Source organism: Poecilia reticulata, chromosome 15 (genome assembly GCF_904066995.2).
Source record: "Poecilia reticulata chromosome 15, P_reticulata-male-v2, whole genome shotgun sequence".
NCBI lineage: Eukaryota > Metazoa > Chordata > Actinopteri > Cyprinodontiformes > Poeciliidae > Poecilia > Poecilia reticulata.
Genome location: NC_088844.1, coordinates 10,190,904 through 10,202,523, shown reverse-complemented (window position 1 = coordinate 10,202,523; position 11,620 = coordinate 10,190,904). Strand labels below are relative to the sequence as shown.

At 37.9% G+C, this 11,620-nt stretch overlaps 1 long non-coding RNA gene across 1 annotated transcript; it reads right to left on the bottom strand.

The window, feature by feature from the left end:
• Positions 1–641: 641 nt before the first annotated feature.
• Positions 642–11,063, bottom strand: LOC145555200 (uncharacterized). Its single transcript, XR_014091286.1, has 3 exons — positions 3,062–11,063; positions 1,541–1,700; positions 642–1,412 (listed from the first exon to the last, which is right to left on the bottom strand). It is a non-coding gene; the product is annotated as an uncharacterized LOC145555200 (long non-coding RNA).
• Between the last annotated feature and the right edge of the window lie 557 nt (positions 11,064–11,620).

Genomic DNA, 11,620 nt, shown 5'->3' with positions numbered 1-11,620 from the left:
TGACAGATAAGAAACGTCCTTACGTCAGAGCATCTGACAAAAACAACAGGATTTTGAATTTTTTTTAAAAAACTATTTTATAATTTTGGCAATTCCATGTTCATAAAATGAAATGGCAGAAACAAAACTCCACTCCCCAGTTTTCTTTGTAACTTTGTAACTGTATTAAGAGAGTGACGGAAATTCAAACTTAAAAGAAAGAAGATTGTTTGGAAATAAATACCACTTAGCACTTGACTGAAAGCTTGTAGCAAATTTCATTTTTGCATTTTGAATGTTAGCATGTAGCCTGTGTTTACACAAACTTCTAGCCACGCTTTTTGTAGTTAAGAACTATATCTAAGTTTTGTTTAGTTTTTTTTTTTCTTACTCTAAAAGCCATTAATCAACCAAACAGGAAGGCATTATCAGCTGAAACTGCAGTTAGATGTTTGGGCGTCTTGTCTTGATTACGGCTAAAATGAATACATTTTTAATAAACGTCTGTTACCACCATGGAATTTACAAGCATTTTTGGACCAAACTGCAATCCGCCCCAGTTAGCACAGAATGATTGAAACAACATTGAATCAATGTCAGCCAGAAACATTGAATTTTAATACAAATTTTTTTTCAACAAACAGTTGAACGCTGACATTGAAAAAACATTGAAAGTGGTCGGTGACTTGTATGTTGAATCAACATTAGGGTTTCAACCATAACTGACATCAATGTTGATTCAACCATCATTTGCATGTCAATTTACATGCATATTTGTGGTGATATTGCATTTAATCAGTTAGGAATCAACATTGATTCAACCTTCATCTGAATGTGGTTCTGCGCACATATTTTACATTGAATCAATGTTGATTCAACACCAATTTGACTGTGGATCTGCATGCATACTTGTGTTGATTCTACATTGAATTAGTTAGGAATCAACATTGATTCAACCTTCATCTGAATGTGGATCTACATGCAGATTTGGGTTGATTTCATATTGAATGAAAGCTAAGGATTTATGCAAATTTTTAGGTCTGATAGGTCTACATAACATACCACTAAGTTTCTTCACTGGTATTATAATAACACTATATTATTGGCAGATCATGGGTAAACTGTGTACAAAAGTTTAAAAATGACAACATAGGTTTGATATAACATTTTATTTAAGAAAAGAGGGACAGATCTTTAAACATATTTGACTCCTTTTTGACTGTCAGAAGAACAGTCTATTGTCCACAGTACTGTTTGTACTGTATGAACCAGGGAAACGGTACTAGTTGTGGTAACCCCAGTTAGACTCTGGTTGGTGTCACTTTGATTCCTTGTGATGTCTTCCTCTCATTCTGGCGTGTAATGAAGCCACTTCTTGACAGTTTTACTGCAGTCCTCAAGAGTCAGCTTTTGGTCAAACTGCAGAGCAACGACTAAAAAAAACACAAAAATAATGGTGAGTAAGGTGCCGGTTAGAAACATGATAAACATTTGAAAAGTTCTGAAAGACATTGAAAGATTAAATGGTGTACTGGTTACAGGTCTGAGAACAAATACTAGCCATTAGAGGTGTGCCGATCGATCGGTCACCGATCATAATCGGGCAGATTTTTGTGAAAAAGTGCATGATCGGTGATACCGATACCGATCACCTGTTTCTCATTTCGCAGCCTGTCTGTGCAGCTGGTCTCCTCTTTCCTTCACACTGTGCAAACGTGCAGCTGCAGTAAACAAAACATATGGAGGATCAGATAGCAGGTAAAGCAGCGCACAGCTACAAACACTCACCCAGATTATTAGCATGACGGTCAGAAAACTAAACAAATAACCCGCAAAATTTTTTAAGTCTTCGAGCTGCGATGTAAGACGCTGGTTCTGCTCTCGCTGTTGAACCACTGCAATGCGCTACAGGTAGTAATATTTCACAGACGGAGAGCCGCTTCTGCTCCACCTGGTAGTGACTCTCACACCGAACCTCTGCTTAAAGCTGCAGTCTCTAACTTAAAAAATATATTTTACATAGGTATTAAAACTTTCGCTGTCCTAACATGAGACAGATAATCTAAAAAAAAAAATTTTAAAAAATCAATCTCCTCCTTGTTCTGCATAATTACTTCGCTCAGTCAGAAACAGCCACTCAGAACTAGCAGTAATCAGCTAGCCGCCATGCTATCAGGAAGTTTTCATTCAGTAACTCAGGATTGTTTATTGTAATGGAACCTGCATTTGCCTTTGAATGCTAAGTTTTATACTTGAATTTTTTTGGCAATGTTGAGAGGTTTTATTTTGGCTCTTTGCATTATTTAGCCTCTTCAGAGCCTTCATATGTTATCAGTCTGTTAAAGATAGTATTATTGATAGCAGTACAATTTGCAGAATGCCTGTTTTGTTTAGTTTTCTTCTTGGAAAAAGTTAAGTTTTTGTCTAAATTAAGGTGAATTCATGGTTCCTTTTTCCACATAATGTAACCAGTAGTGTTTATGATAAAAAAATAATATAATAATTATGTGATCGGTATCGGTGATCGGCCCTCATGGGTGATCGGCATCGGCAGGAAAAAACCTGATCGGCGCATCTCTACTAACCATGTACACTCACTGTTAATTTTTATCTTAATCTTTCATTAATATTTATCTTAATATTTACGTGTACAACTACATTTACCTATGAAGCTGCAGTCTAGTGTAGGATTTATGATGCTGCACTCATGTTAAAATGAGGCAATCAATATTTAAAATAAAGGCTGTTTATCAGAAAACCTAAAGATAAAACTCAGGGAGGATCAGGGTTTAGAGCAAAAGGTGATTTATGCTGTAGTTGGAAAAATTATTTATGATTTATACAGAATAAACTTCCATCAAATAGCTGGTTTAATCTTCAATCAACAACAAATATTTCCAAATAAGTTGATTAAATTCATTACAAAATGTCCACGTGCTGATAAAGATCCCACACCAGTAATAGACCAGTTCAGTTTAACCAGTTACCAATCCAAGAAACAACAGACTGAATCAGTCATTAGCAGGTTTAGTTCAGTGTTTCACCTGCCTTGCATGTTTTAAGCGTTTCCTTTCTGCCTCACCTGGATGTAATCTGTGGATGATTAACAACCTTCTGCACTTCTTGATGGCTGCAGACCGTCTTGCAAATATATAACTCAGTTATTCTGGAACAGAGGCACATCTAAGCACGTCCCTAAGCACATCATAATAAAAAGTTAAAAACAAGTGATTACTATCACAACAATTTAAAGCCCACCTGGAGCAGCCAGCCTTACACTTCCTTGTCCACCACATGCTCTCCCAGACCAAACAATAGGCCCGCCCTATTTTAAAAACTAAAATCTCACAAAATATTGCAGGATTTCATACTTAGGCCTGGAACGGTGCAGGATGATAATACAAAATGAGACATGACCTCAATTATTAAAAATATCTGTTTTGCCCTAAAATAACCATGACTACTATGGGCACAAAACAATGCACTTATTTTTCAATAAACACATTTAAGATCAAAGTAATATTGAAAAACTTACCATAAACCTGCTCAGAGGAGAATTCAATTCAGAAGCTGGTTGCAAACAAGCCAGCAGCAAAATGGCTGTTTGGTTGGGACAAACCACTAGTGTAAAAAGGGGGAGTAGGACTGTACAACTCCTAGTAGAGACTTGTAGATGTTTTTGTGTCAACACATTATGCACAGTCAGTAATAATATTTACATACAAGTAAGAAAATGTACATAAAGGAATCACAACCCACTGTTCTCAACATGTAGTGCGTAATTTGAAACATGAATAGCCCCCACTTAGTAATAAAATGTTCTGACCCAGAGCTCAAGGATCGGGGGAGGGAAGAACGGATGAAAGGGGGTAAAGAGGGGAAGGCTGGGAGGAGCAAGTGGGTGTGAGGAGTTTTGGGAGGGAGTAGGGGGAGATGAGAAGGTGATGAAGGGTGCAACAAACTGCACAGATTGCACACATGGAGGCACCCCTGGACTAAGGTCCAGGGGTGGGCAATCCTGGTCCTCGAGGGTCGGTGTCCTGCAACTCTTAGATGTCTCCCTGGTAGAACACACCTAGATCCAATAGCTGAATCATCTCCTCAGTGCAGTCAGGTTCTCCAGAGTCCTGCTAACAACCTTATTTGACTCAGGTGTGTTGAAGTAGAGACACATCTAAAAGTTGCAGGAGACCAGCCCTCAAGGCCTGTAGTTGCCCAACCCTGCCCTAGTCCTTGACGCAACGGTCGCAGGTTCGATTCCCGTCCTTGGCAACCTTTGCTGCATGTCTTCCCCCTTTTTTCATTACCCCCTTTCTTGTCAATTAACTATCAAATACAGGCCACTAGAGCCAAAAAAATCTTTAACAAAATAAAATGTGAAAATTTAAAACCCTCACCCTATAAAATTGTTTCACCCGGACCCCAAGGAGGAGGGGAGGAGAGTGGAAAGGGGGAGGAGACCGAGGGGTAGATGGGCCCAGGCTAGGGGTGAGTGGTGGGGGGAAAGAGGTGTGTGTAGAGGGGTGTGAAAAACAGCTTACATTGATTGAACATTTAGATCACGAGTTCTTCCCCAAACCTTGTCCTCAAGGCAAACTGACCTGCGTGTTTTCATTTCAGCAAAACCCTGTTAATCAGACATCAATTAAAATCATGTGTGCTGAATTAGGGAAATGCCTAAAACTTGCAAGGCTTGGAGGACCAGTGCTGAAACACACTGGATTCACTCTGACTTTACTTGAAATAATTAAGTTTGATACCACATTTGTATCCCTCGTCTGACACAATGACTCAAGCTAACCAGGGACAGATTCCCTGGTTAGCCACAGTGGCTCTGTGGGTAGAGCAGTTGTCTTGTGATTGGAAGGTTGACAGTTCAATTCCAGCTCCCTCCTGCCACATGTCAATGTCCCCCCTGGGCACCCAACCCCAACTGATCTGTGCATTAAATAAATGTGTGAAAGTGACTGTAGTGCAGTCTTCTTAACCTGGGTTCGATCGAACCCCATGGGTTCTATGAGTCGGTCTCAGGCCTCTGCTGCGGAGATAAAGACACTTGTGTAAAGTCATGATGACCTCACAAAAGGTTAAGAACCACTGCTCTAGTGTAAAGCCCTTTTAGTGGTCAAAATGGCTGGAAAAGCGCTATGTAAGTTTATTTACCATTTTTGAAGTACACTACATGATTTGAGTATGACTGACTTAAATCTGTTATCTTAAACATACTTAATACATTTGTTAAAAATAAATTAACAAATTGAGTTGTATGATTATAATATATTGAATTGGTTAAATAAACTTAAATTAAGTTGGGGTGGGGAAAAACAGCTGACATTGATTCACCATTGATGAGATGTTGATCAAATGCATTTCAGTCATTAGATTTCAACAACAAAACAACATTGATTCAATGACACAGTTTCAACGTTAGTTACTTGGCTAGAGGTGGATGATTGTTTGACGGTTGATCCATCGTCATTTGTCGACTTCAACCAAAAATCAACCATTAATCAGACCTCGGCATTTCAGTCATCAGATTTCAATAAAAAAACAACATTGATTCAGTGACACAGTTTCAACAGTTTGATTAGATGGTTGCTGATGGTTGATCCACCGTCATTTGTCGATTTCAACCAAAAATCAACGATTCTAACTATTTTTCAACGTTGATTTAACATCATGTGCTATCTGGGAAGCTTCTTGCCTCATATAAATTGTGGATTGTACATACAGATAGTTAATTTTCCTATTTCTGAAATAAGAACAAACAGTAAATAAAAGTGACGTTTGCAAAAAGAAATATTCCATTTGGGAGTTTTTACTGAAATGCCTACTTGCAAACTTATTATCGGTTATTCTAGCTTAGCTTAAAAACTATATAAATAGTATTGTTCTAAATTTGTTGTCAGAACAAATTATTTCATTTTATTGTAAAAAAAAAAAAAGATTTAATTATTGGAAGACTTGCATGTTTTGGTGTTTATATTTCTTTCTCCTTATATGGTTATTTTGTTGCCTCTCCTCAACAGCTGCATTCAGACACTCCTGAACTTTTTATGAAAAGCAACTATGCATCTTAAAAATAGTTGTGTACATTTGTTTTTGTTTTAATCAACCTGTTAAACCTTTAGTTTAAAATAAGAAGTGTGTGGTGTTTTCTACAATAATATAGGCATAATGTTTTGTTGTGTCTTTCTAATAATGTCTAATGCAGCGCTATGTAACTTATATTTTTTTTACATATTTGTTGAAGCTGTCACTGTGTCATGAGAGATAATCTGTGAAAAAAATTTAGCTCTTCTGTTAGCCAGTGCTAACTGGGTTCAAACAGTCAGAGCCACGAGGCAGGTTTTAGCATGTCAATCACAAACTCTTGTGGTGCTGCTCATCCCACTTCTCCCTGATCTCTTGCATTTGGCTACGCTGCAGCTAACAGAACCTCTCATGAATGTTAAGGATGAATGTTAAAGCTAGGTAGCATGGACACCGATGACAGTGGATAAATGGTTTTCCTGTAATGGTAAGTTGATTGACAGCATGAAGAGGTTGATTGACAGTGCTAAGACTATCCTCCTGTCTCTGGTTGGTTTTGGTTGGGAGTGATGGATTTCTTCAAATGGAAATAGCTCAGGGGAAGTGAAGTTTTTATTTTTACAAATTATACATCTCATAACATAAAATCATGACATGGTGACTTTATTTTAAGAAAAAAGCAAAAATCAGTGTATGTTTTTATTTCAAAAGAAAATATTTGTGTATTGTGTATGTTAGGGGTGCACCAATAAATCTTCCCCTAATCCTTAATTTTGATGACTGGTAATCCGCCAATACATGTGAAAGTGATTTCATCCACTGATCTTATCTACCGCAGCAAAGATCTAAAAATCATCCGCTTTCCTCTCCTGTTAGAGACGTTTGACTGATAAACCGGCCCACCAGGTCATGTCTCTATGTTTGCAGTTATCAATAGTCACACCACTGTTGCCAACCCACTGACGTTTTGCTGCATTTAGCAATATTCAGACAAGACAATCAGTATCGGCCAAAATCTGAATTGACAAGTCAGATTTTTAAAGATTGGCCAGAAATCTGCAAATGACACACACCTAGTGTAGATGTTTTTTTATATCTGTCAGAATTCATCAAAATTACTCAATGTTGTTGTTTGTCAAAGAGGTATTAGCAATTGGTGAGACGCTGATGAGCAAGGTGATGTGCTGTAATGTAATTTAGAAGCGTTTTGTAAAAAGTATGTTTATAACATGAAGTGTTTCTGTTTTAAACTTGAGTATCCATTCTCCTTGTTTATAGATTTTCTGGGCTCAAACCCTGAACGAGGTCGACTGACATGATGCAGACGAAGGTGAAGAAGCAGCTTTGCATTCCACCAAGATAGTTCAAGTCCCTTAATGAACTGAATGACTGGGAATCCATGGAAAATTTGAGCCTTTTGAAGTTTAAACGTGATTGATCATCTCATCAAACCTGGTGCACCAAGAACCTTTGCGAAGCACAAGAACTGGCCACAGAACATTTCAAGCTCTTGGTAACTGGACCTAAGAGTTGGATTAACCTTTTTTGGCAGAACATAAACATAAAATGGAGTGTTTTGTTTTATGTTCACAGCGACTAGAGGTAATGAGAGCACACACTCATGAATCCAGTGTCTTCCACTGTCGTTGGCATTATGTAGCATTTCATTTTTAACTAAATATTTATACCTTTATTTCATTTATTTTTCGGCATTTATTTTGAAGTATGTTGGTCTTGTTTACAACTATGATTGTCATGTTCCAAAGCAATTTTTTGTATGTTCCATCTTAACAAAACTGTTTGACTACAAAGACTAGCCAAGATTGCTTTACATTTAATTTATACGTTGAAATTCGTATAGTAAAAAGCAATAAATTAGTTGTGATGTGCAGAAGATAAACATTAGCAAGCTCAAGAATATGTTTAACTCTTAATATATAATAGCAAAGGTTAGTTATAAAGAATAGATGACGTCAATTTATGGTCTTAAATTGCTAAATAAAATATGCAAATTGTTTGTCGAATGGTTTTATTTTTATATCACTTTGCATGAGCTACTTTCAAACTAAGTGTTTAGTGTTCTACAATTTCCTGTAGACTTTGAATTTAGTTTTGTTTCAAAATTATGCTAAGAATATATTAAATACATTAACTTTAATATATTTGAAACTATAATTAATATATGGTATAGAATACAGACTACAATGGTTCGGAAGACAAAAGTATTTGGAAATGTCAAGGTTTCTTTTTTTTTTTATTTAAAGTGTGTGAATATATCACGAGATACAGAGTAAAAAGACAGAGAATTTCAGTTTTGGGTTAACAAAATATTGGTATATTTGACATAAACTGTTAAATTATGGAAAATATTTTGATGGTAATTCTGGAAGGAAAAAAAAACTGAAAATGTCCTGGTAACTTTTTACCTGGATATTTTCAGTTTTTTAACAGAATTTCAGTCAGAAGTTTCCCATAAGTTAACAGTATTTTAGTTCAAAATTTTCCGTAAAAAAAACGGAAAATGTCCTGGAAATTTTCTGCCAGTACATTTTCTGTTTTTTTACGGAATTTTCAGAATTTTTTCCGTAATTTTAAGAGGCTTTTTCCGTAATTTAACAGTTTTTTATGTTTAATTTAACATGTAAAAATTGTTAAATTACAGGAAAGATTTGTTAAATTACTGAAAAAATTCTGCTGGAAATTCCATTAAAAAACAGAAAATTTACTGGCAGAAAATTACCAGTACATTTTCCAGTTTTTTTACGGAATTTTTTTTTACTGTGTGGGTGGACGCCTGGATTCATAAAACCCACCATTCTCAATAATTTCTGCTTTCTGCATCAATATCTTTAGAGACTTCATCCAACATCTAACCAAACCCAAATACAGAGGGTTGACCACCCACCCACCTAGGGAGAATTTAAAGAAACCAATTAACCTGACAGTCATGTTTTTGGACAGTGGGAGGAAGCCGGAGCACCCGGAGAGAACCCACGCATGCACAGGGAGAAGATGTAAACTCCGTGCAGAAAGACCCTGAGTCCGGAATGAAACCCAGGACCTTGCTGCAAGGCAACAGTGCTACCAACTGTGCCACTGTGCAGCCCACAACACCTTTTGAAAAGTCAATACAATGGACCCCCTGTCAAAAATAAACCCACATGGCCCAAATTGACCCCAAATATCCTGCAGGACCCCCGCTCCAACACTAAGCATTGACTACACTCTTGAAATGTCAATACAATGGTCTTCCTGACCAAAATCCACCCAAAAGACCCGATTTGTCCCCACATGTCCTGCAGTCCCAACTTCCCCAAATAATGATGGTCAACCACCCCTCTTGAAAAGTCAGTAAAATGCACCCGCTGACCAAAATCCACCCACATGGCCCAATGTGTCCCTAAATATCTTGCAGGACCCCCTCCCCAATATATGTAAATACAATTCTGCCAATGACCAAAATCCATCCACAGGACCTGATTGGTCCCCACATGTCATGCAGGAGCAACTCAGAGACAGACAGGACAAACAACCATGCACACACACACACAAACACACACACTCACACCTGGGGAGAATTTGGAAAGGCCAATCAACCTGTCAGTCATGTTTTTGGACAGTGGGAGGAAGCCGGAGTCCCCGGAGAGAACCCACGCATGCACAGGGAGAACATGCAAACTCCGTGCAGAAAGACCCTGAGTCCGGAATGAAACCCAGGACCTTGCTGCAAGGCAACAGTGCTACCAACTGTGCCACTGTGCAGCCCACAACACCTTTTGAAAAGTCAATACAATGGTCCCCCTGTCAAAAATAAACCCACATGGCCCATTTTAACCCCAAATATCCTGCAGGACCCCCGCTCCAACACTAAGCATTGACTACACTCTTGAAATGTCAATACAATGGTCCCCTATCAAAAATCCACCCTAGCAGGCTCGGGAGGAGTGTAGAGCCTAATTTGTCCCAATATGTCCTGCAGGACCTGAGCCAAACACAGAGGGTTGACCACCCCTCTTCCTCCATCCATTTTCTAACACCTTCTCTCTTGTCTGTGGAGTTATTTTGATTTTGTCTTTCCACATGAAGTGATTTGAATAGGTGGAAGGTAAACAATATTTCGGGGTTTCATCGGCTTTGGGTCCATGTCCTCAGATTTCAGTTTGATATTGTTTGACTGAATTGGAGGAATTGCATCCTTCTGTGAAAATGAGATATCTGAAAGTTTATTTTTCAACATTTTGATGTCGCACTCTTGCGTATCTATTTTTGCTAAAAGTACACTTATCTCTTTCTCTAGGGCTTTTATCTGTCTTCTGAGACCTTTAGAGGTGGTCTGACTCTCCTCCACTCTCTGCAATACATCTTGCGGCAGTAGGTCTAACTTACACTTGAGATTTTTCATCACTTCTTGCAGCTTCTCCTCCTCAAGCTTGAGATTCTTAATTTCTTCTTCTTTCATTTTCAGCTTTGTGGACAATCTGTGGTTCTCAGAGCGGCACTTTCTGAGTTGATCATTTTTCGTGTCGTCATCTGGGAGAATTACAATATCTCCTTTATCTTCATCTATCCATAACTTCTCGACCTTAGAATATGTTTCTTTAACCATTTTAAATTTATGCTCACTCTCATAGAGTCTCAGAACTTCCTTGGTTAGATCCATAATCTTAGATTCCTGTTCACGTACTGTGTCTGCCAGTATTCCAATTTTTCTCTCATTACAGAAAATTGCTTCTGTGGCTCTCCTGTTTTTTGTCAGACTGTCTTCTGTCTGCGTCTTTAGTTTGGTATACTCTTCTTGTTTCTGCAGGATGTCTTTTTCAAATTTTATCTTATTTTTCTTGCCGCTACAAATCTCGTCAGCCAGCTTTCCCTTGAGCTGCTGCACTTGATTCTTAAGAAATTTTTTCTCTTGCTGAATCTTTTGCAGGACTGTCTGTGTTTCGATAATCTCTTTCTCATTATTAGCTGCAGAATGTTCCAGGACTCGTTTTTCTTTCTGCAGGTCTGCTATTTCTGTCTGAGCATTTTTAAGGCGTTCCTGGATGAATTGAAGTTTCTTACCTTGTTTGACAACTTCTTCTCAGTTTCACTCAAAGCCATTTTAGTCCCGTGACTTCCTTTCGTAGGCTCAAATTTCCTTCATCTTTGTGTTTTATTCGCTTCATTGATGTTCTTCATTTAGCCGATTTCTTCTCGCCTCAACTTCATTCTCTTCTGCAAGTTTGCGTTGTTTCTTAATTTCCTCTGTCTGAGCATCGATTTGCTTTGTTTTACATCCAATGCAATGTCAAGATGGTTAATTGTGTTATCTCTAGTTTTCAAGAGATCTAACTGCTTAGAAAGCTCTTCTTTTTGGGCCTCTGCTTCATTTCTAAATGTCCTTGCTTTTTGTTGAGACAAGTCCAGTTGCCCTTTCAAGTTTTGGTTTTTATCGGTGAGCTCTGAGACTTGTTTCTCAGCGATCAATGCTCTATCTTTGTAGAGCTTCATTGCTGCCAATCTATCAGTCAAATCTCGCCTTTCTGCTGCTATAACCATCAGAGAATTTGTCTTCTCTGCAAGACTAGATTTTGTGTTTTTTAACTGATCTTCTAGATTCTGAATTATG